The 20750-nt window shown below is 39.1% G+C and overlaps 1 protein-coding gene across 12 annotated transcripts in view; it reads right to left on the bottom strand.

The window, feature by feature from the left end:
* LOC121384967 (bromodomain adjacent to zinc finger domain protein 2B-like) overlaps positions 1-20512 on the bottom strand; it is a 115686-nt gene extending 95174 nt beyond the window's left edge. For 8 of the 12 annotated variants that reach the window (XM_041515463.1, XM_041515465.1, XM_041515469.1 and 5 more), the window contains exon 1: positions 20137-20359. The gene's annotated coding sequence lies outside the window, so the exon portion shown is untranslated. Of the gene's footprint in view, positions 1-20136; positions 20361-20420 lie in introns of those variants that run through there. The other 4 variants (XM_041515468.1, XM_041515467.1, XM_041515466.1 and 1 more) reach the window with 3 other exon arrangements.
* Between the last annotated feature and the right edge of the window lie 238 nt (positions 20513-20750).

Here is a 20750-nt window from a genome sequence, read left to right as displayed (position 1 = left end):
TGCGTGGAAACCAAAAGGAAATGTCTGTACATGCACCAAGCTCTGTGATCATGATCATCAAACTGGACATTGTTCTATAATGGCCAAAGAACAATAACTACTCAAGTACAAAATTAACCATTTGAAAACTGCAGTAGAATAAATTAAGACCAGAAACCATCTAAGATATCCCTATGTACTAACTGTCATTATACTGTTTGAGGCACTCTTATGAAACTGGACTTTGTTTTATAATGGACAAAGGATAATGAATTCCACAAGAAAACTGCAGTAAGTTATTATATGGTAACCACCTTAGATATCCCGATGTGCTAACTGTAATTATGTGACATTTCGAGGAACACTTATTAAACTGGACATTATTTTAAAATGGACAAAGGACAATGAACTACACAAGGACTAAATGAACCAAATTAGATTGGTTACCATCTAAGATACCCTAATTTGTTAACTGTAATTATATGACATTTTGAGGCACACTTATTAAACTGGACATTGTTTTATAAGGGACAAAGGACAATGAAGGACAAAACAAAACAAATTCGACTGGTAACCATTTAAGATCTCCTGACCGGCTAACTAATTATATGACAGTTAAAGGCACCCTTATTAAACTGAACATTATTTTATAATGGACGAAGAACAATGAACTAAGCAAGGACTAAACAAACCAAATTAGACTGGTAATCATCTAAGATACCTCTATATACTTTAGTAATTATTAGTGCTGCAATGATAAACCGGTATACCGCGATAATTGATCAGCTTTATATGAACTGCAGTACAATTTTGCGTATCGCGATTTTTACACGCTATTTTTTCCTTATATCTTATTTGACTTGAAATAGGCATACAAACAAACTAAAACCTCATCATTTTATTAATTGGTGATGACAGGAAATGTAACAATCATGTCCATACGAAGTGATAGGTCGGTTATACTTGGTTCTAACTTCTAAACAAAATGTGTTAAAAGTCCAATAAAAATAACCAGTTAACGATAATTACAAATAAATGTTTTGTTACTTACACATTATTATTCGTTGGCTATCATCTTCGAAGAAATAAACCAACAAGGAAGAATCGCACTTCGCTGTTTTTCCCTGAACTCGGAATACTTTGGCCGATCAATCAAAACACCTTGGCCAATAACCTCTGGTTCGGTCGATCTGCCGAAACATTGCGAAATGATACGTACATTTCCATGTCAAGTGTGCAGCAACAAAAAAGCCAGATAGTAAGTAATACATATTGCAATACGGTTTCTTATATCGCAATATATCGCAATACGGTTTTGACCATATCGTTGCACCCCTAGTAATTATACCGTTCAAGGCACACTTGAAATTGAACACTGCCACAAGACTTATAATGGACAAAGAACAATGAACTCCACAAGGATTAAACCAACCAAATTAGTCGGGTAACCATTTAAGATCTCCTGATGCGCCAACTGTAATTATATGACAGTTCAAGACACACTTATTAAACTGGACATTGTTTTATATGGGACAATCTCCCCTGGGGGGGGGGGGGGGGGGGAGAGAGACAGGATCCAGGGGGGCCATGCCTGAACCCTAGTGGATAGAGGCATGTAGAACAAGTTTGACTTGACATATGGGACAAAGAACAATGAACTCGGCAAGGATTAAACAAACCAAATCAGTCTGGTAACCATTTAAGATATCCAGATGGGCTAATTAATTATATGACGGTTAAAGGCACACTTATTAAATTGGACATTATTTTATAATGGGCAAAGGACAATGAACTACTCAAGGACAAAATGAACCAAAAACTGCAGTACCAAATTAGACTGGTAACCATCTCAGATACCTTTGTGTACTTTAGTAATTGTTCTGATGCACCAACTGTAATTATATGACAGTTCGACACATTAAAGAAAGAAAGAAAGAAATGTTTTATTTAACGACACACTCAACACATTTTATTTACGGTTATATGGCATCAGACATATGGTTAAGGACCACACAGATTTTGAGAGGAAACTCGCTGTCGCCACTACATGGGCTACTCTTTCCGATTAGCAGCAAGGGATCTTTTATTTGCGCTTCCCACAGGCAGGATAGCACAAACCATGGCCTTTGTTGAACCAGTTATGGATCACTAGTCGGTGCAAATGGTTTACACCTACCCAATGAGCCTTGCGGAGCACTCACTCAGGTTTTGGAGTCTGTAGCTGGATTAAAAATCCCATGCCTCGACTGGGATCCGAACCCAGTACCTACCAGCCTGTAGACCGATGGCCTAACCACTATACCACCGAGGCCGGTCAGAGTTATAAGAAAGGCCAATGAACCAACCCAGCATTGCCCAATTAAGACTGGTCAAACATCCAACAGCTATCCCGATGTGCTAACGGTCGTGACATCACCTATTGAGACATCAACCCTTGGTCACAGCAAAACTGATCGTCAGTTACCTTGGTTTCAATCAATACCAAGCAGAAAAACAGGTATCTCAGAGCCTACTGATGATTTCTGTCGGTGGCGTCACTTTGTCTGCCATCAACAACCTGCTACAGATACATACTCCACTCATCCTCCGATCAAACACAATCGAGCTGTTAATGCAGTTTTCCCAATTTCCACAAGATGGCCGAATGTTGCAGACGCAGGTTTGTATGCCAATTTGTGCTCTCCTGTGCCAGCTGCCACCAGTCAGATGAACACAGGGCTCACCTTACACATTGCCAAATTAGCCAATTGCTAATTTTTATACAAAGTGGCTACAACATTTAGGTTTTGGCTAACAAAATATTCCTTAAATTAACCACATTTTGATAATTTTGTAAGGAAATTCTCATCATATGTAAAAACTGGCTAAACCAAAAGTTATTCCAGTGTAAGCCCTGGGACACAAGGATGGGACAAAAGAAAGGAAGGTCTGCATGACAATCGGAGATTCTGACACCCCACCCACCTGAGCTGATGCAAGTCAGACGGATACAAGGACAGGAAAAGGTAAGGAAGATTTACCTAAAACTGCTCCCCGTCCCCATCCCGAGCTGCTGCAAGTCAAATCGACACAAGGATGGGACAAAAGAAAAGGAAGGTCTGCATGACAATCGGAGATTCTGACACCCCACCCACCTGAGCTGATGCAAGTCAGACGGATACAAGGACAGGAAAAGGTAAGGAAGGTTTACCTGAAACTGCTCCCCGTCCCCATCCCGAGCTGCTGCAAGTCAAATCGACACAAGGATGGGACAAAAGAAAAGGAAGGTCTGCATGACAATCGGAGATTCTGACACCCCACCCACCTGAGCTGATGCAAGTCAGACGGATACAAGGACAGGAAAAGGTAAGGAAGGTTTACCTGAAACTGCTCCCCGTCCCCATCCCGAGCTGCTGCAAGTCAAATCGACACAAGGATGGGACAAAAGAAAAGGAAGGTCTGCATGACAATCGGAGATTCTGACACCCCACCCACCTGAGCTGATGCAAGTCACCACGGATACAAGGACAGGAAAAGGTAAGGAAGGTTTACCTGAAACTGCTCCCCGTCCCCATCCCGAGCTGCTGCAAGTCAAATCGACACAAGGATGGGGACAAAAGAAAAGGAAGGTCTGCATGACAATCGGAGATTCTGACACCCTACCCACCTGAGCTGATGCAAGTCAGACGGATACAAGGACAGGAAAAGGTAAGGAAGGTTTACCTGAAACTGCTCCCCGTCCCCATCCCGAGCTGCTGCAAGTCAAATCGACACAAGGATGGGACAAAAGAAAAGGAAGGTCTGCATGACAATCGGAGATTCTGACAACCCTACCCACCTGAGCTGATGCAAGTCAGACGGATACAAGGACAGGAAAAGGAAATTGTAAGGAAGGTTTACCTGAAACTGCTCCCCGTCCCCATCCCGAGTGCTGCAAGTCCCTGGGACACAAGGATGGGACAAAAGAAAAGGAAGGTCTGCATGACAATCGGAGATTCTGACACCCCACCCACCTGAGCTGATGCAAGTCAGACGGATACAAGGACAGGAAAAGGTAAGGAAGGTTTACCTGAAACTGCTCCCCGTCCCCATCCCGAGCTGCTGCAAGTCAAATCGACACAAGGATGGGACAAAAGAAAGGAAGGTTGCATGGCATTTTGAGACTTTGCCTCCACCCCCCTCCACACACACACACACACACACACACACACACACACACACACACCGCAAAGCTGATGTAAGTCACATGGACACAAAGATGGGGACAAAAGAAAGGAAAGTTTGCATATTGGCAATCTGATAAATGGGTTAATTTTGAAAAGCCTAGTTTGAGATTATTTCCAACTGTTGCACAGACAGGACAAAAGGAAATAAATGTTTGTTGAACTGCACCCCGGGAAATTTTTAACTACAGCTATTTTTCGCGTCTCAGGCCTCAAATTTGGCAAATTTGTTATCCAGTCATTACGACACCTCGGTATATTTTAAACTATAGCCCTCTGATAGTGTCTAATAACTGAAGGGTCCATGGGAATAAAAAGAAAGAAAGAAATGTTTTAACGACGCACTCAACACATTTTATTTACGGTTATATGGCGTCAAACATGTGGTTAAGGACCATACAGATATTTAGAAAGGAAACACGCTGTCGGCACTTCATAGGCTACTATTTTTTATTAGCAGTAAGGGATCTTTTATATGCACCATCCCACAGACAGGGTAGTACATACCACGGCCTTTGATATACCAGTCGCGGTGGGTGCACAGGCTGGAATCAGAAATAGCGTAATGGGGCCACCGACGGGGATCGATCTCACACTGACCGACCGCTGTACCACTGGGCTAAGTCCTGCCCCACCATGGGAATAACGTAGGATGTACAAAAAGACAGTCAATATTATAACGGTCGTGTACCCTGTACGTGTATATCAAGACAGGGCTTCTAGAATTTTTGTAAAATCCACTAGCCATGGGATCAGTAATTTAAAAAATATACTAGCCACAATCACACATTCACTAGCCCTACTTTTAAGTTAATAAAATTTTACTAAATAATAGTAATAATCAGATATGTCAGAGGGACTATACTAAAGAGGCTTAAAAACACTGACATTAGGGGTTGGAGTGGGGTCAGTATATTCATATTTACAAAATAAGACTTAACTGCAACATTTGACAATTTTTGTTTTTCACTAGCCGTCGGGCATGGCAATTGTAGTTATTTACTAGCCCAACATTGAATATCACTAGCCCTGATCACGGTCACAATGACACACTAAATAAAAAACCTATAATTATGATAGGCCATTAAAAGTAGTTGGTAAATTATGCTTTCTCAGGCATAAATATTTCACGATTGTCGAGCTGTAAACATTAAAATTTAAAAATATCACCTCACTAAAAATGTGACATCACAGTTTATTCCTGCGAACCCTTCAATTGTTTTTAATTTCCAATAGCCCACAAAGGTAAACCTGTAGCCCAAATTCCTGACCAAATATACCTTTAATTTTTTTAATCCTCAAGATTTTTAGTATAACAGTAAAACAAAGATGTAATCAAGTGGAGTGTTTCCTTGAAAATGATTAAAAAGTAGTTTATGGTTTTTAAATTTTTAATCAATTACAAAATGTAGCTACTTTGTATTTATAGAAAAATAATTCAGTGATTTGACATTCTGGTAATGTGTAGTGTCAGCGTTCAGGCTTTCTAACAGATAATAATTTGAGGGTACGTAATAAAAACTAAACAGATTATAAATGCCCCTTTTAAATGGAAAGAAAGAAACGAATGTTTTATTTAACGATGCACTCAACACATTTTATCTACAGTTATATGGCGTCAGACATATGGTGAAGGATCACACAGATATTGAGAAGAAACCCACTGTCGCCACTTCATAGGCTACTCTTTTTGATTAGCAGCAAGGGTCATTTATATGCACCATCCCTAAACAGGATAGTACATACCATGGCCTTTGCTATACCAGTCATGGTGCACTGGCTGGAACAAGAAATAGCCCAATGGGCCCACTGACGGGGATCGATCCCAAACCAACTGCTCATTGAGCGAGTGCTTTACTACTGGGATATGTCCTGCCCCTCTTTTAAATGGTTATAGGTTTGAAATCTTTCGAAAAATTTAACACTGCATTATTACAAATTTTAACCAGCAATTCTCTGATCTATCTAAAAAAAAAAAAAAAATTGTAATAATGCAGTGTTCAGTTTTAAAACAATCAATCATTCAATCTACAAATTATAAAAATATATCCATTAATTTCCAACATTTTCGGGCACGTCATTTTTACCCTCTGGCTGAAATCCTGACACTGGCCTTGAAGAATCTTTTCACAAAGGCTATACCAATGATTTATTAAAATCCTTTGTCAACATGCTCAGCCGGTTGAACCACGCTATCTGAGTATATAAATCTGTAAAGAATATTATTGATGTTTTCAAGGTTCTGTGTAATTGAGAATCCATCATAAGGGCAGTTTTTAGCTGCACCGATTGTTATGGACTTTGAGACACTAACTTCTTGTCGCCAATTTTAAACATTATTCCATTTGTCTGCTACTTTCAGGGGTGGGAACTGGTGAAGTGGAAAAAAGAGGAAATGTAGAGAGGTCCTGGAAATTCTTCAAATCCTAGCTTAAAATCTGTGCCATCTGACACAATTTTGGAGAAAAGGACGATTAAAATGCAAGGAAACGCAATGTTCCATGAGAGGAAAACAGCTGATCCAAGGAGAATTCCCACCCCTGTACTTTCCCTCTTAGTTATTACGTACATGTACGGTACTTAGTGTTCAATGATTTTTTTTTTTTTTTTTTTTTTTTTTAACATTTATTTACTGTTCACGAAAATCAGTGTGTATAATGCAGTACGCGTGTAGATACTGCTACATCACAAACATTTCAAGTGGATGTGTTTGTGCATGTATATATGTGTAGCTTTATTAGCAAGAGTCTAAAAATAGGATGAGTTATTGAGAGGGAAGCGAAAACGGATCAATGTTTAACCACCTACAAGAATTTCACTAGGAAAGTCAGTCGCTTGCATATGGTTAATATCAAAGACCTGCTTGTGCCATGTGTACTGCCAAAACGAGCTTGGTGTGATATAACAATCTGTAACCCATCTAGATCCAGCCTATACATACCAATATAACAAGACTGTAGGCAGGCAGGCAGGCAGGCAGGCAGGCAGGCAGGCAGGCAGGCAGGCAGGCAGGAGGCAGGCAGGCAGACAGACACGCAGGCAGGCAGACAGACACACACACAGACAGACAGGGACTCAACACTCAACACATTTTATGTACGATTATATGGCATCGGACATATGGTTAAGGACAACACAGATATTGAGAGAGGAAACCTGCTGTCATCACTTCATGGGCAACTCTTTTCGATTAGCAGCAAGGGATCTTTTATATGCACCATCCCACAGACAGGATTAGTACATACCACAGCCTTTGTTACACCAGTTGTAGAGCACTGGCTGGAACGAGAAACAGCCCAATGGGTCCACCGATGGGAATCGATCCTAGATCGATCACGTATCAGGCAAGCACTGTACCACTGAGCTACATCGGGAGGGGAGAGAGGGAGGAAGTCAGATGAAGGGAAAACGACAGAGAGAAAGAATGGGTGAAGGAATATTTATTGAAATAACACTTAGAAGAATATTATAAATTAAAGTTAAACTTGGTTTTATTTAACACCACCACTAGAACATATTGATGTATTAATCATTGGCTATTGGATGTCAATTAAACATTTGATAATTCTGACATATAGTCTTAGAGAGTAAACCCGCTACATTTTTCCCCATCAGTAGCAAGGGATTTTTTATAAGCACCATCTCAGACAGGATAGCACATACCATGACCGTTGGTATACTAGTCATAGTGCCCTGGCTAGAGCAAGAAAGAAAATTGATCCTAAACCGACTGCGCATCAGGCGAGAGCTTTGCCACTGGGCTATGTCACACCGAATGCCCAGAGAGAGAGAGAGAGAGAGAGAGAGAGAGAGAGAGAGAGAGAGAGAGACAGAGACAGAGAGAGAGAGAGAGAGAGAGAGAGAGAGAGAGAGACAGAGACAGAGACAGAGACAGAGACAGAGAGAGGGAGGGAGGGAGGGAGGGAGGGAGGGAGAGAGAGAGAGAGAGAGAGAGAGAGAGAGAGAGTGACAGAGACAGACACACAGAGGGAGAGAGAGAGGGAGAGAGGGAGAGGGAGAGAGGGAGTGGGAGAGGGAGAGGGAGAGGGAGAGGGAGAGAGAGGGAGAGGGAGAGGGAGAGAGAGGGAGAGGGAGAGGGAGAGAGAGACAGAGAGAGAGACAGACAGACAGACACACACACACAGTGTGTGAGAGACAGACAGAAAGAGAGTAAAGTAAAGTAAAGTTTGTTTTATTTAACGCCACTAGAGCACATTGATTTTTTATACAGAAAGAGAGAGACAGACAGAGATAGAGAGAGCGATGACAACTGATGACAAAATATGAAACAATCTAAAACAGTAGTGGCCCATTCAGGTCAGACCAATCTGAAACACTGTGGTTCAAACTAGCTGTACAGTCTCAAAATGGTTCTCAACCACTGGGCCAACATTAACGTCAACTTCCCCGATGTTGTTGAGTAATATTTTCATGTGTAATAGCCACTGATGCAGCTGATTAAATAATGTATGGTGAGGTGACACAAAGACACATTCCTTTCTTTTCTGTGCTCAACAATGGATGTCATTCGGAACAGCTATAATCTGGTGTTACATATAACCCAGCTCCGTGTGCAGTCAACCGTAACTAATCCATGGAGATCCATTTCTCTTTATTTATATCTCCACAATGAAGTCACGAGTACAAATTTAAACACACATGTATGAACATGAATAACCCACTGTTGGAGGTGAAGTGGTTACATCATCAGGACTCGAGGCTGGTAGGTATTCGGTTCGCATCTGGGTACCAGCTCCCATGCACTCAGACCAATTTCTAACAGATCAGTGGGTGGGTGTAAGACAACTACAGTGTATATCAACATCTCTATTTGTAGTGATCGAGCCATCAGGTCTTAATGCTGGTAGGTACTGGGTTCGCATCCCAGTACCGGCTCCCATGCACTCAACCCAATTTCTAACAGATCAGTGGATAGGTGTAAGTCAACAACAGTGTACATCAACATCTCTCTCACTTGCTGGTGTAGTGGTTATGTCATCAGGACTTAAGGCTGATAGGTACTGGGTTCATATCTCGATACTGGCTCCCATCCAGAGCGAGTTTTAATAGCTCACTGGGTAGGTGTAAGACCACTACACTGACTTCTAAGAGATGTTGCTGTTAAGTCATCAGGTTTTAAGGCTAATTGGTACTGGGTTTCTATCCCGGTATAACAGCCCAAAATATACACACACACCCCCCCCCCCCCCACCAAACTATACCTGGGGTTAAAGTGGGCTAGCCCGTTTTATACCCCTAACGCTGACCCTCATTTTTTATTACTAACCTGTATACAAAATAAATAAATAATGATTATAAACGCTTTAAAAGAAAAGCAACTAAGGTATATTTTGGGCTAGCCTGTTTTATACCCCGGGGTATATTCTGGGCTAGTCCAGTTTATACCCCGGGTATAGTTTGGCTGGGGGTGGGGGTGGGGTGGTATATTTTGGGCTATTACACCGGTACTGGATCCTACTCCAGGGCAGGTGTAGGTGTACAGCCACTACACAAACTTGGTGCTATAGTACAAGGGCATAGCATGGTGAGGGTGGGGGTGGGGGTGGGGTGGGGGGGGGAGGATCATGGGTTCGAATATGAACCTAGCTGGTTCTTTTGTCTGCATCTATATAAATATTGCACTGCTTCAGCAGAGTGGTTCGCCTGAACCGGTGAATGAACCCCCAACAAAACCCGCCCGCCCCTTCGAAACGTTACAGTCTCGTAACTCATACTGAGCTATAAATCCCATCCCATGAATTACTCCATGGCTGTGACCTCACTGTATTGTTCTAGGTGTAGATAAATTATTTGTCAATAATCTATACAACCGTAAAACAATGCAATTTGAACTGTTTGTGCATTCAGGTCAGGCATTCGAACCCGCACAACTGGCAAAACTTGTAGTATTGTAAACAGTTACAAAACATAAAATTTAAAGGGACATATTTCTCACTATTAGAGCCGTTTATGATCACTGAAATCAAACATTACTTATATTTTATTGTTTAGATTATCCATTTCCATACAATTGAAGTGTTTCTGGTCATCCTGGTGTTTCTAATAGCACAAAATGCATTTTTCACATTTTTAAAAACGCACGTGTATCTGGGAAGTAACAGTTATGTAGTCGAGTTTTAGTCTACTTTTAACGATAGTTCACCGTTTCAATGTCACAGACTCTTGTTTTACTCTCTTTTAACTTTATCCAAATGCGCTACTGGTTTGTAACTTAACCAAACTTAGTGTCCATTTTTACGTGTTGAAACTAGGGTCTGCGTGTTTAAGCCGTTAAACCTAATACTAGTGACAGAATACAAGGAAGATTGTCAGAAACTACATTTTAACAGAAATCAGAGATTACATGTTTAAGAAGTGCATCACACTTATAAATGTTACAGTTTGTTTTGTTTAACAACACCACTAGAGCATATTGATTTATTATCATCGGCTATTGGACGTGAAACATTTGGTAATTTTTATATATAGCCTTAGGGGAAAGAAGGAAGGAAATGTTTTATTTAACGATGCACTCAACACATTTTATTTACGATTATATGTCTTCAGATGTATGGCTAAGGACCACACAGATATAGAGAGAGGAAACCCGCTGTCGCCACTTCATGAGCTACTCATTTCGATTAGCAGCAAGGGATCTTTTATATGCACCATCCCACAGACAGGGTAGTACATACCACAGCCTTTGATATACCAGTCGTGGTGCACTGGCTGGAGCGAGAAATAGCCTAATGGGCCCACTGACAGGGATCGATCCCAAACCGACTGGGCATCAAGCAAGCGCTTTACCACTGGACAACGTCTCGCCCCTTTGTTACACTAGTTGTGAAGCACTGGCTGAAATGAGATATAGCTCAATGGGGCCACCGACAGGGATAGACACTAAACTGACTGCACATCAAGCGAGCGCTTTACCACTGGACTACGTCTCACCCCTTTGTTACACTAGTTGTGAAGCACTGGCTGAAATGAGAAATAGCTCAATGGGGCCACCGACAGGGATAGACACTAAACCGACTGCACATCAAGCGAGCGCTTTACCACTGGACTACGTCTCGTCCTTAATAGGAGAAGACAACATTAGAGTCTAATGTGTTCTTTATTGAGTAAACTACAAGATTACGTCAATTGATCGAAAATAATTACTGCATTAGTGGGGGTTTTAAAAACACTTCCTAAAAACCCTCATAACACACTTCATAAAAAGACCTCATAAAATAGTTCATAAAAGAATAACTACTCAATTGCATAAACTGCTTTGTATTATTTCTACTGTTTTATTTCATTAAATTTTCTAGAACTAATTTCATAAAATAATTACTACCTTTAATGAGTGAAACTTTTATTTCAATTTTTTTTTTTTTTTTTTTTTTGCTTTAGTGAGCAGAAAAAACCTTTTTATACAAAATGAATGCTTTACAAATAAAAACTGTAAAGAATTACCGCTTTATTGAGTAGGCCTTTTTATTTGGTAATAGCAGAACAGCTTCATTGCTCTTCTAATAATAGAAAGAAATGTTTTATTTAACGCCGCACTCAACACATTTTATTTACGGTTATATGGCGTCAGACATATGGTAAAGGACCACACAGATTTTCAGAGGAAACCCGCTGTCGCCACTTCATGAGCTATTCTTTTCAATTAGCAGCAAGGGATCTTTTATATGCACTATCCCACAGACAGGGTAGTACATACCACGGCCTTTGATATACTAGTCGTGGTGCACTCGCTAGAACGAGAAATAGCCCAATGGGCACACCGACAGGGATCAATCCGAGACCGATCTTCTAATAATAATTCCAGGAAAAAAAATTCAAAGTAGGATAGCCATTCCACACATTAAAAAAAAGAAAAAAAGAAACATTGAAGAAAGAAACACTGTACCAACACATACTAAAGCAAAATGATGCAAGGCACTTCACAAGGGAGTAGAGAAAAACAACCGCTTAAGACAGGTGGCCGCTGATTACAGGTTGTCACATATATTACAGTCATTAAAATGTTTGTTACTGTTTCTGTTTTAACTGTCTCTACTTCTAGTTAACGGATGTGTGCTCCACAGTTGATTATAAATCAACTTTCGACATGTCGCCTCCTTCACAAATAATTTCACTGGAATGTATTCATTTAACCATTCTCAGCAAGTTTTGTTTTCTCTTTCCATTTAATTATTTAATTCCTACTTCATGTAGTATATTGTCATGTAGTATGTGAATCTACAAATATCAGGCGTAGCCTTCCCAGAGGTAATTAGATGTATTCCAGAGTCATACTTTCTTAATTGATACACAGTAGAGATGTCGAGACTAAATGGGTACTAGTATTCATGAACTTCCAGTGTGCAGATCGGTTATTTGCTGCACCTTGTCTCTGTTAGTAAAAATATCTCTTCTATTTAATACAAATGTATTGAGTAAACATTTACTATGGCTGCTTAATACAGGTATGTTGGCGATTTGGGATCCGATTTAGGCGGCCACTGGCCACATTAAACAGGTGACCGCTTATTATGAGTGCATTTACATTAAACATCATTTGGGAGTGGAAAATGTGGCTGCTTAGAGCAGGTGACCACTGATTACAAGTGGCCGCTAGGACAGGTTTGACTGTAGATGAAAACAGTAGATGAATTCCTGATTTACTGCATCAAAACATTTCAATGAGTGGTGTATACATACATGTACAGACACTAATTTTTGTAAGGGTGGGGGACGGCTGATTTTTGTCCGAATTAAATGAAAATACCCTAATCTGGATAACACTAAGTATTCATATATTCATATACACTTCAGCTATCTGGGCTGTCTATCCAGGACATTGGGTTAGTTGTTAGTTGTTAGTGGTTAGTGAGAAAGAAGAGAGTGTAGTGGTCTTACACCTACCCACTGAGTCGTTAAAACTCGCTCTGGGTGTGAGCCACCGGTACCGGGCTGCGAACCCTGTACCTACCAGCCTGTATGTAGTCTGATGGCTTAACCACTGCGCCACTGAGGCCGGCTCAGTTCAGTAGAACAGGTTTATGACATTTTAAATGAGCAGCTCAATGACTGAGATTGGTCATGGGTCAGCGAACAAATGAATCATTTACAACAGGCAAGAACAGAACAGTCTTAGCAGGAATACTACTACCTTAGTACTGGACAAGTCAAGCCAGAAAGAGTCATGTAAAGGACTATCCCAAAATTGATCATTTAGGGGTGTCAGGGGGAGGGAAGTAACATCTTGTGACACACAAGTTGGGTATTCTATGGTGAATGGGAGGGGAGGAGGGTAATATTATATATATTACAGTACCTGACAGATTTTATTTTTTATGCAGTACTTAAATACTACTGTAGTAACTACAGACCTATTAAAGGGAGCTATTACCTTCACTCCCCAGTGTTCGAAATAAGCACTTGTCCGTTTGTCCCGACAAGTGAAAATCTATTCAGACAAGCCAAATGTGTCTTGGTGGTTGTCCAGTGGACAAGTAAAAATGTTCAGTGCAGTTTAATTTTTAGCAATCACAAACATCATCCTGATACTTGAATAAAATAAACCATTTATTTGGACAAGTGAAAATACTGGCCGACAAGTAACTTTATAGATGTAGTTGTCCGGTGGACTAGTTAAACATTCTGCTTATTTCTATCACTGCTCCCCATCACCACCCCTATCCCCCCACCCCCCGAAACTAGATCAAGCAAAGAAATGTTCAGCTTCTCTTACAAGGTGAAAGTCTATCATATCAAAGGCATATTGTCACAGACCACAGACCTATTAAATAGCCTAACAAAGTATTACCTAAAAATATATAATTTTCATTTGTCCCTAAATGTACTTTATTCAACCATCTCCGTAGCCACCATAATCCACTTATTAATGGTATTTCATAAAAATAATTTAATTATGGCAATGGTCTATAATTCAAAAAGTAATATTGTCAACAGGGTTGACATGGATTTCACTCCACTGTGGTTCAGTTAAGGTGATAGCAAGATTTGGTTTCCAAATATTAATGTAAGTTTTATTTATTATCAATTTGTACAGAAATAACATTCTTAAATCTGTGACAGTATGCCTTCAATATCGTAATATCTTAAATAGCTATCCATAATCTAAATTAAGGGAGCATTTATTTACTACCCCTAAAAAACAGGTTCACAGCTATGTCTGGTTACTGAACAAAAACATTCTCCCATCTCCCCCAGGAATGTTTGTGGAATGGCCCAGGTAAATGTCTTCATGCAGGCTGTTGTTTGCTCATAAATAAATGATTCATATCGGTTTTAGTGATCAGTGGCAAATGAGGCCTTCACCCGAATGTACGTGTGTCGATTTCACTCGAATATACAATTCACCTGAATGTACACGGGTCACACAAAGAACTGAAAGCAAGATTGAAACACATGACAATTACGTGACAACTAATCGAAGAAATAGTCTTTCTTTTCTTTCTTTCTCTAATTCTTGCACGATTTATTTCGTCAATATGTTGGTTTGCTTAAGACGAAATCTGTTGACAATACACGTAATAAAAAATAAAAATACTGAAAGAAGTACTGCTGTTTATTTAATGGTTGTTTGATTGGATGAATGGATGGATGGGATGGATGGATGGATGGATGGATGGATGGATGGATGGATGGATGGATGGATGGATGGATAGATAGATAGATGGATGATTTATTTTGTCAATATGTCAGTTTGCTTAAGACGAAATCTGTTGACAATACACGTAATCAAAAGAAATCCTGAACGAAATACTGCTGTTTATATAATGGTTGTTTGATAAGATGGATGGATAGATGGACGGACAGATGGATAGGCAGATGGAACAATGGGCAGATGGATGGATGGATGGATGGATGGATGGATGGATGGATGGATGGATGGATGGACGGAATATTGGTTCCATTTGTGGGTTACTGGATGGATGAATGGAAAATAATTAACTGTAGCACGATGTAAAACAAATATAACGAAACTGTAATTGATGAGTAAATGTCCTGTGTAATTATTGATTTGCTAAAGCTGACTGTACATAAATTTTACCTTTTGTAACGCACTAATGGCAAACTTTCGTAGCTTGTTGGTGGTTTGTTGTTAGTGTTTCGAGGATATCTTTGGAGCGATGAAAAATTATTATTATTTTACTACTAGTTAGCCTGCTAGATAAAAAAAATAATAATACAAAAATATTGCTTTACTTTAACTACATATATATGCATATCTTCCATGCATAGCAAAATAATTTTTCTGACTTGTTAACAAATCATCACCGGCCTCGGTGGCGTCGTGGTTAGGCCATCGGTCTACAGGCTGGTAGGTACTGGGTTCAGATCCCAGTCGAGGCATGGGATTTGTAATCCAGATACCGACTCCAAACCCTGAGTGAGTGCTCCGCAAGGCTCAATGGGTAGGTGTAAACCACTTGCACCGACCAGTGATCCATAACTGGTTCAACAAAGGCCATGGTTTGTGCTATCCTGCCTGTGGGAAGCGCAAATAAAAGATCCCTTGCTGCCTGTCGTAAAAGAGTAGCCTATGTGGCGACAGCGGGTTTCCTCTAAAAAACAATGTCAGAATGACCATATGTTTCACGTCCAATAGCCGATGATAAGATAAAAAATCAATGTGCTCTAGTGGCGTCGTTAAATAAAACAAACTTTACTTTGTTAACAAATCAATTTAATTCTTGCGTCACGAACCATAGCATATATACTGGGGTCTTCTTTCTATTAATTGAAAGTATTTATTCCTTGGGCCAGTACAACTTATATATATATATATATACATACGGGATGGGATTTAGCTCAGTCGGTTGAGTGCTCACTTGAGGTGCTTACGTCGCAGGATCGAACCACCTCGGTGGATCCAATCAGCTGATTGAGTTTGTTTTTTCATTATAACCAGTGCTTCACAATTGGACAAAGCCCATGGAATGTGCTTTCCTGTCTGTGGGAAAGTGCATATAAAAGTTCCCTTTCTGCATTAGGAAAAATGTAGCACGTTTCCTCTGATGACTACGAGTCAGAATTACCAAATGTTTGACATCCAATAGCTGATGATTAATTTAATCAATGTGCTTACGACACGTTTTGTTCAGTATTGCATTGCAGTTCACTATGCAAATTTCAGAGATGACTGCACAACATTAATTAGTAGTTGCTACTTCATTTTCAACTGAACTCAAACTTCTGCTAATAACAAAACAAACTTTTTTATATATATATATATATATATATAATTTTCTCTGTACAATCTTCTGATATTTAAAAATGATTTACAATAAACATAACAGCTACAACATAAATGGTAGTTGCTAATAAAAAGGTTTAAAGTTAACCATTTTTTTTTTTCAAAGAAATATCCCATATAACGATTTTCTTCTTTGTTTTTTTGTTTTGTTTTTTTTATTAGCAGAAGTTGGTGTTCAGTTGAAAATTAAGTAGCAACTACTAATTAATGTTGTGTAGCCATCTCTAAAATTTGCATAGTGAATTAAAATGCAATACTGAACAAAATGTTCCCTGTCATACCGGCCTTGGTGATGTCGTAGTTTAGCCATCGGACATAAGGCTGGTAGGTACAGGGTTCGCAGCTTGGTACCGGCTCCCACCCAGAGCGAGTTTTAATGACTCTATGAGTAGGTGTAAGACCACTACATCCTCTTCTCTCTCACTAACCACTAACAATTAACCCACTGTCCTAGACAGATAGCTCAGATAGCTAAGGTGTGTGCCAAGGACAGTGTGCTTGAACCTTAATTGGATATAAGCACGGAAATAAGTTGAAATGAAAATCAATAATAGTGTTTGTTATTATTTGCATACTGTCAATAATTAGAAAAAGAACACTGGAATTGTTTGAAAACGTTTTTACCCCCCTCCCCTCAAACCTTCTTGTCGGAGTTGTCCATTGGAACATCGGGCTAGAACAATGTACTTATTTCATGGATATAAACTGATGACAACTAGCTTAAAATTGCATTTTTAAAAATTCTATCGATGGATTGGATCAGAGGTTAGTCCCTTTTTCCCTATGGTTACAAATTTTTACAGTCAAAGCAAAGAAATTCACAGAACGGAATGGGACCTAGGGAAGGAAGGAAATATTTTATTTAATGATGTACTCAACACATTTTATTTACGGTTATATGACGTCAGACATATGGTTAAGGACCACACAGATATTGAGAGAGGAAACCCGCTGTCGCTACTTCATGGGCTACTCTTTTTGATTACCAGCAAGGGATTGTTTATATGCGCCATCCAACAAACAGGATAGTACATACCATGGCCTTTCCTACACCAGTTGTGGAGCACTGGCTGGAATGAGAAATAGCCCAATGGGTCCACCGACGTGGATCGATCCTAGACAGACCACGCATCAAGCAAACGCTTTACCAATTGGCTACATCCCACCCCAGGACCTAGGGAGAACACTGGACAGGATAGTACATACCACAGCCTTTGTTTCACAAGTTGTGGAGCATTGGCTGTAATGAGAAATAGCCCACTGGCTATTGGCCACCAACGGGGATCGATCTTAGACTGACCACACTTCAGACAAGCACTTTAACATGATCGCCGTATTACTATATTAGGAAATGATGGCAGAGGAGACTGCAACATTGCAGATCTAAAACATTTAGAAGTTAAAATTCAAATTAAAACCAGGTCATGAATAAGAAGACTTTCTTACACACCTGTTGGTGAGAACATCATTTATTATTTTTGACAACACATACTGATAACACACACACATGTATACTATATGTGTGATAACATGTTAAACACAAACCACTTGCTGCTCCTAGGTGATGACCAGGCCACCAATGCCATACCATCCAAGGATAAAAAGCATAGTCGAATTGATCACCATATAACATACAAGTTTTAAACCTGAAATTGACTTGTCTTGGGCGTACCTATAAGCGCTAGGGCCATAAATAGGTTTTAGTAAGAAAAGTGTTTAATTTGTTTTACAACTGGGTTGTTTTTTTCAGGATATGTAAGAAATAGAATACTACATTAGTGTTCATTAGATACCATTTATCTTACAACTCATTCATAACATATCCAACTTGCTTTTGCTATTTAGATACGATTTAAATTTAAAACTACTTGTAAGAAAAATGGTATCTAACTGCCACTCATGTAGTATTCTCTATTCAAATTGAGGACAGTCTAAAAATAAGTATACAGAGAGAGAGAGAGAGAGAGAGAGAGAGAGAGAGAGAGAGAGAGAGAGAGAGAGAGAGAGAGAGAGAGAGAGAGAGAGAGAGAGAGAGAGAGAGAGGAGGAGAGAGAGAGAGAGAGAGAGAGAGAGAGAGAGAGAGGGGAGGCTGAGAGAGAAAGGCTGAGAGAGAGGGAGGGGAGAGGCTGAAAATAAAATGTGTTTTCTCACAGAATGAAAATGAATAATCAATGATAAAAAGAAAATGCCAATAGATCCACCAAGTCTAAAAAAAAAAATTATAATAATAATAATTTTGGGGTATCCAGTCCTAAACACACATGTATGTATCACATAATTTGAGTATTATTATTATTATTTTTTTATATATAAAATATCAATTCCCATCTCAGGGCATCTAGATTATGGTAGCCCCACTCCCATGGCTAATGATTTTCAATGATGGGCTAGTAAATAATTACTACTGCCATGCCTGATGGCTAGTGAAAAGTTTTCTTGTCAAATGTTGCAGTTAAATCTATTTTGTAAATAGAACTATCCTGCCTCCACCCCAACCCCTGCATGTTAGTGTTTTAATGCTCTATCTCCCTCTTTAGGTGACATATCTGATTATTACTATTATTTAGTAAATTGTATTAACTTAAAGTAAAGTAGGGCAAGTGAAATTTTAATCGTGGCTAGTAAATGTTTTAAATCACTGATCCCATGGCTAGTGGATATTATAAAAATTCTAGAAGCCTGCGTCTGTAAATTACATCCTTTAAGTTTATAATATCTTACATCCTTTATAATAACATATACATATATACACACACTACACATTTAACACAAAAATAAAAATTAATTTAATTATCTTTAACAGAACTCTCAATTCTAAATGAACAGTAAAGGCACAGAAATGTGATTTAAACTGGACAAATTTATCAATCACTGATAAATAAAACTGATACATCCAATTCTTATGTTCTTTTTCTTTTACTTTTTAAAACGAAAAACGCAAGCCTTCACAAACTGACCCTTTGTTAGCGAAATCGACAGGTGTTAGGAGAAATCAACATGCTTACTGGCCAATGGTGGTGACAAGATTAAAAAGAAGAAAAAAAAGAACGCGGTTTTTACCGAACAAAGAATAATGAAGACAACATATTAAACAATAATATTAATATATTAACAAAAGTTGAGTCATACTTTCCCTGAAAAACAATATATGTGGTTACAAATGCACTAAAATTATATCAAAACGTCAAAATGTTACAAAGGTAAAAATAGTCTTCAAAGCGCACCTGTTCACGTAACACGAAAACACACGATACGTCAAAAAAGAGCCAAATACATGCTTGTAGTTTGAACGATATAAATTCCACAGCAATCTAGGTCCGTGAATTCTCCATTGCCGGTGAAAAACACTACCATAAAATAGACAATAAAACAAAACGAAAAACCCACCCAAACGCCCGTTTTAAACAGGTACGAGAAACAGCAAACATGGGAAATACCGAAAACAACAACATTAGCACGTGTTTGTGCTATTTTTAGTGTTAAACAGCATTAAATAAGACATAAAATTAACGAAAAAGAATCAACTATCACCTTCGAGAAGCCCGGAATAATTGTCGAGAAGATAAAATGGCTGGTGAGCTCGAGATATGATTGCAGTCAATAACAACTCGGGGAGAGAGAAGATGACAGAATTATCTGAGAATTTTCTTCAAAAATATAGCAAAATTTACCATAAAACATAACAATACTTACACCAAAATGAAGCTAGTACACCCAGGAATGCTTTGATGGTGTTAAATCGTCAAAATATCTCGACTAATTCGGTATTTACCGCTGACAAAGACACCCTGTTACGGTTACGAGAAATCTATAGGATTCCGAACAAAGTAAACGCACAAAATAACGCTATTTATATGATTGAACAAGGCATCAAAACACGAGTCGGTTGCACCCGTCATCTGCTACCATTCTACCTAGTCCACACTTAGTTTCTATGGCAAAATTCAACCCGTTTATAAAGTAGAAAAGGAAAAAACCTGCAAAGATAGTCCTCTTCGAGTTTCCGTAGAAATAACTCCGGATAGATAGTTTTAAGGTTCAGAGCGCATGTGGCTTTGCAGCGATTCTGTGACGTCACGAGCTATCGCAAACAATGTATGAGAAACGTCTTTGTGCTGTGTACGAAATTTATTTACGATTTCTACACCAAAACGGTCAAGGAATAATAACAATTTATGTCAGTTTGTTTGTTAAATAAACCTAATGTTAACAGAACGGTAAATCGGAGAAAAAACTACGTGATCTGACTGTATAATTCAAATTGTTTTCCCTTTGTATCAAAAGATAGGTTGGTGTAATTCATTTGT

Source organism: Gigantopelta aegis, chromosome 11 (genome assembly GCF_016097555.1).
Source record: "Gigantopelta aegis isolate Gae_Host chromosome 11, Gae_host_genome, whole genome shotgun sequence".
Lineage (NCBI taxonomy): Eukaryota > Metazoa > Mollusca > Gastropoda > Neomphalida > Peltospiridae > Gigantopelta > Gigantopelta aegis.
The sequence above is the reverse complement of the archived record's forward strand: the minus strand, read 5'-3'. Positions and strand labels throughout refer to the sequence as shown.